Raw genomic sequence first — 5,240 nt, forward strand, 5'->3', positions numbered from 1 at the left:
TGGCTGCTCTGTCAATCTGCGACATGGGGAACACTGGTTCAAACTGGGATGGTGAGATTGCAAGGGGCTGTGAGCGCCTCCAGCAGTGACTGCTACATGGCCAGCATTGGCGAGGAGATTGTACAATGTGTGCAGTCCAACTGCTCCGTGGTCCAATAAAGTGGTGGCCATCTCGAAGTCTGTGCCGGGGGGTTGGGGAGCAGGGCAGGGGTGGGTAAGGTATGGAGCGCTTGGTGGCCCTTTGGTGCCTCTGCGATGCTTGGATGGGCGGGCAGGCTAGGAGCCCGACACCAATCATATCATTGTGGCTGTGCCTGAACTGTCTCAGTTGTAGAGGCATGGTCAGTTTATACAGGTGTCCCTAATGCGTGGCCACTTCCCTCACTTACACTGACCCCACCTCAATTGCCTGTGTGCGGGATGCAGCGCCAGGGCAGCACTTAACCATTCCCCACCACCCCTACACCAACGGTTGCCTTCGAGGCTGGCTGGTACTTTCCTCCGGACACCTCACCACACATAGCAGTCACCTCCAGGACCATGCATCAGTTTCCCCCACCCACTGGCGCCCCTGAGGCCAGTAAACAATGGGTGAGCTGTGGAGAACGCTGCTGCTCACTCACCTCAGTTTCCCCAAAGTGAAGGCTGCCAAGTGCATGTCGCCTGCGTGCTGTTGTGAAACACGTCAACATGCTTTCCCACCAACATGGACGGACGATACAGCGGGGTTCCAAGAGCTGGCAGGATGGCCTTTTAATTATATGCTGATGTATTACAATTAGCTCCCTGCCAACTGTTGGCGGGAAACGCGGCCTGCCATCGGTGGACTGAGCGGACAATCGCGACCTGCCTTCATGCTGTCATGAAGCAGGTTGCGCCGTATTTTCCATGCCCGCTGCCAGTGGGCTCAGAAAATTCCACCCATTAGGGCATCCTCGGAATCCCAAGAAGCAAGGAAAGCAGCTGGTCTGGTAATGGATGCCCCATCTTCATGCTTCTGCTCCGCTTCTGTGTTTTCCTCTTCAAAAGATGAGTAATGAGTTCCTTTGTCCTCCTCCACCTGCAATCCTCTCTGCTATTTAATGTTGTGGAGGACACCATACTCATTCTCGACATCCTCACTGGCCCAGTATTGATGGCTTACTGTATATCACACCTGGAGGTCATGGGTTCTTTTTGCAACATTCCTCCCCCTCATTGTTGGGGTTCCTCATAAGTCTCATAAGTCAATTTTGAAGGGATTATCTTTTGTCTTCTATGAACCAGCCCTTAAGTCTGCTTCCTAGAATTAAGCAGAGACAGGAGAAATTATCATGGGAATGAGGAAATGGCAGAGAATTTGAACAAATATTTTGTGTCTGTCTTCACAGCAGAAGACATGAGTTACATACCAGAAATAGAGGTTAAGTTAAGGGCTAATAAGAGTAAAGAAATTAATATAATTAATATCATGTTATGATCTTGGTAGAGACCAGTAATGTTTTAATTTATTTTTGGGAATCCAAAACCCAAGCATTTCACAGAAATCACAGAATCACAAAATTGTTATAGTGCAGAAGGAGGACATTTGAACTATTGTGTCTGCACCAGCTCTCCGAATGAGCATCTCCCTTGGTGCCATTTCCCCACCTTTTCCCTGTAACCCTGCAAATTCTTCCTTTTCAGATAACAGCCTAATTCCCTTTTAAACATTTCAATTGATTCTGCCTCCACCACACTCTCAAGCAGTGCACTCCAAACCTTAATCACTCGCTGTGTGAAAAAGTTTTTCCTCATGTCACTTTTATTTCTTTTACTAATTACTTTAAATCTGTGCCCTCTCGTTCTCGATCTTTACACAAGTGGGAACAGTTTCTTCCTATCTACTCTGTTGAGACCCCTCATAGCTTTGAATACCTCTATTGAATCTCATCTCAACTTTCTTTTCTCTTAGGAAAACAGTCCTAACTTCTCCAATCTATCTTCATAGCTGAAATAAAAGAATGAAGCCACAAGGCTCACTGTTTAAAACAAAAGAATTTTACTGTATAAAAATCAAAAAAAATTAGTACTAATAATTACACTCTATCTTAAAGAGTCAGTTACATTAAAGATATTAAAAATACAATGAACACAGTTACTTATACTCTAAACCAAACTTCTTGACTCAAATTTTCTTCTATGCCCATTTGACTTACATCCCAAAAAACTCAAGTCAGATACTTATCAGAACTTGGCAGATTAATCATTTGATCTGAGTACTGTTTCAAGAATTTGTGTAAGGGTTGAGAATTTTTGGGCCTTCTATTTATTTCTGGTAAGGATGTCCCTTCAAATCTCCTCCAAACTGTCCCAAGGTTGTATACTCTCAGATCAACACGGGCGTTGCTAACGTCTTAAGTGTAGTTACATCGGTTCAGGACTCTCCTGCTTCTAATGTTTTTTTAACTCTGGTGCCTTGTATCTAGGAACTCTCTTGCTTCTCAGCTTGGCTATCCCAGAAGTCCAACTCACTGGTGGTACAGTCCTTCAGCTACCAAGGTTTTAACACCTGTTAGCCAGAACACCAAGTTTCAACTGAATTGTGCTCAAGATGGTTGTTTCCTGCAGCCAGCTTGTTCTAAACTAAACAACTTGAAAAAGTGAACTACACACAGGAATCTACTCCTCAATGTAAATTTTGTTTACTTTTTTATTCTGTTGTTTATCTCCCAGGCAACTTGGTTACATGATCAGTTACTGGAAGCAAGTTGGTTTTTACAAAACATTCATCTTCCAGAGAAATAAAAACAGAAAATGTGGAAAAACTCAGCAGGTTTGACAGCATCTGTGGAGAGAAAAACAAAGTTAACATTTTGAGTCTGTATGACCCCTCTTCAGAGCTTTTGAGTAGTGGAAAAGTGATTAAATCAAATTTCTAGCATTTTTTCAGCATTTTCTGTTTTTATTTCAGATTTTGAGCATCCGCAGCATTTTGCTTTTATCTTCTAGAGAAACCTAGTTCTTCAAGGGACCATCACTGCAACTAAAAATATAGATTGAAATCCCCCAAAATCACATGGTCCATCACAATCAGCACAGAAAATGTATTGAGAAACTCAAGGGACTAAAATCTGACAAATCCCCAAGACCTGATGGCCTGCTTCCTAAAATTCTAAGACATAGATACGGAAATAGTGGATGTTCTGTCCATGATTTTCTAAAATTAGAAATTAGAAAATATAACATCAGTATTCAAGAAGGAAGGGTGAGAGAAAATAGGGAACTACAGCCAGTTAGACTGACATTAGTCATTGGGAAAGTGCTAGAGTCAATTATTAAGGAAGTCTTAACAATGCATTTAGAAAATCACAGCATGATTACAAGAAGTCAACATAGTTTACGAAAGGGAAATCCTGTTTGACAAATTTATTAGTGTTTTTTGAGGATGTAACTAGTAGAGTAGATAAAGGAGAACCAGTAGACGTAGTATACTTGAATTTGCAAAAGACATGTGATAAGGTGCCACACAAAAGGTTAATATACAAAATAAGGACCCATGGACTTGAGGGTGATATATTAACATGGATAGAGAGTTGGTTAATGGACAGGAAGCAGGAATAAATGGGGTATTTTCAAGTTTGCAGGCTGTGAATACTGCAAGGATCAGTGCTGGGCCTCAGCTATTTACAATCTAATTAGTGATTTAGATGAAGATACAGAGAGTAACACATCTAGGTTTGCTGACAAAACATAGCTATGTGGGAATGCATGCTGTAAGGACACAAAGAGGCTGCAAAGACATATAGACAAGTTAAGTGAGTGGGCAACAAGGTGGCAGATGGAGTTTAGTGTGTGTAAGTGTGAGGTTATTCACTTTGGTCGTAAGAATAGAAAAGTAGAATATATTTTAAAAGACACAAAATTTGAAAATGTTGATGTTCAGAGAGACTTGGGTGTGCTCATACGAGGAATACAAAAAGTTAGCATGCAGGTACAGTAAGAAATAAGGAAGGCAAATGGCATGTTGGCCTTTATTGCAAGGGGATTAGAGCACAAGAATAAAAAAATACTTGCTACAGTTGTACAGGGCTTTGGTGAGATCACACTTGGAACACTGTGTGCAATTTTGGTCTCCATATATAAGGAAGAATATACTTGCATCGGAGGCAGTACAGTGCAGGTCACTAGATTGATCCCTGGGATGAGAGAGTTGTCTTATGATGTGAGGCTGAGTAAATTGGGCCTATATTCTCTGGAGTTTAGAAGAATGAGTGGTGATCTCAATGAAACACTAAAGATCATGAAGGGGCTTGACAAAGTAGATACTAAGACATTGGGCGGGATTTTCTACATCCGCCCGCCGCTGGGATCGTCACTTCCCACCACAAGTCAATGGACTTCTGGCTGGGGTGCCGCCTCGCCTGCGGCAGGCCTAGCCCGCGACGGGGCCAGAAAATCCCGGCTATTGTTTCCCCTGGCTGGGGAATCTAGAACAAGAGGGCACAGTGTCAGGGTAAAGGGCTGATCATTTAGGACTGAGATGAGGAGAAATTTCTTCACTCAAAGGGTTGTGAATCTTTGGAATTCTCTACCCTAGAGGGTTGTGGATGTGCCATCATCGAATATATTTAAGGCTGAGGTAGACAGATTTCTGGTCTCTCAGGGAATCAAAGGATATGAGGAGCAGGCGGGAAGGTAGAGTTGAAGCCCAAGATCAACCATGATCATATTGCATGATGAGCAGGCTCGACAGCAGTAATGTATTTTTCTCCTCCTATTTCTTGTGCTTTTGTGGAAAGTTGGACTGCCTCAGTATGAATGCATCTTGACAGCTCCCAGAAAATCTGGTACAGACCTGCATGAACCTCTTCTGGTTGCACACTATTTGTGCGTTGATGGAATATCTCTTGCTGTTTATAAAAATTTCTGGTTGCTATAGCGGGGCACAGATTACCATGTGTGTGCTGTTGATCACAATCTGCATCTGTGGGAATGCAGCCAGAGTGCCTGCTCATTCTGGCTACTATCATCACAGGGAAAGTTTAATCAATTGCCTGCTCTGGCAAACAATCAATTAATCATCTGCCTTATACATTTATCTGCAGTGGGCTGCGAGATCCTCAATATATTCCGGTAGTGCCCTGCAAGGATTGAAAAGCCAACAGCTGAGGATGATGACTGGTAATGCGTGGCTGCCAAGTAGACTTAGCTAAGCAATCCCGCAACCAAATGATCAAATCTAAGCTCTGCACTCCTGCTACAACCAGTCATGAATAGTG

This window comes from Cetorhinus maximus, chromosome 2 (genome assembly GCF_964194155.1).
Source record: "Cetorhinus maximus chromosome 2, sCetMax3.hap1.1, whole genome shotgun sequence".
NCBI lineage: Eukaryota > Metazoa > Chordata > Chondrichthyes > Lamniformes > Cetorhinidae > Cetorhinus > Cetorhinus maximus.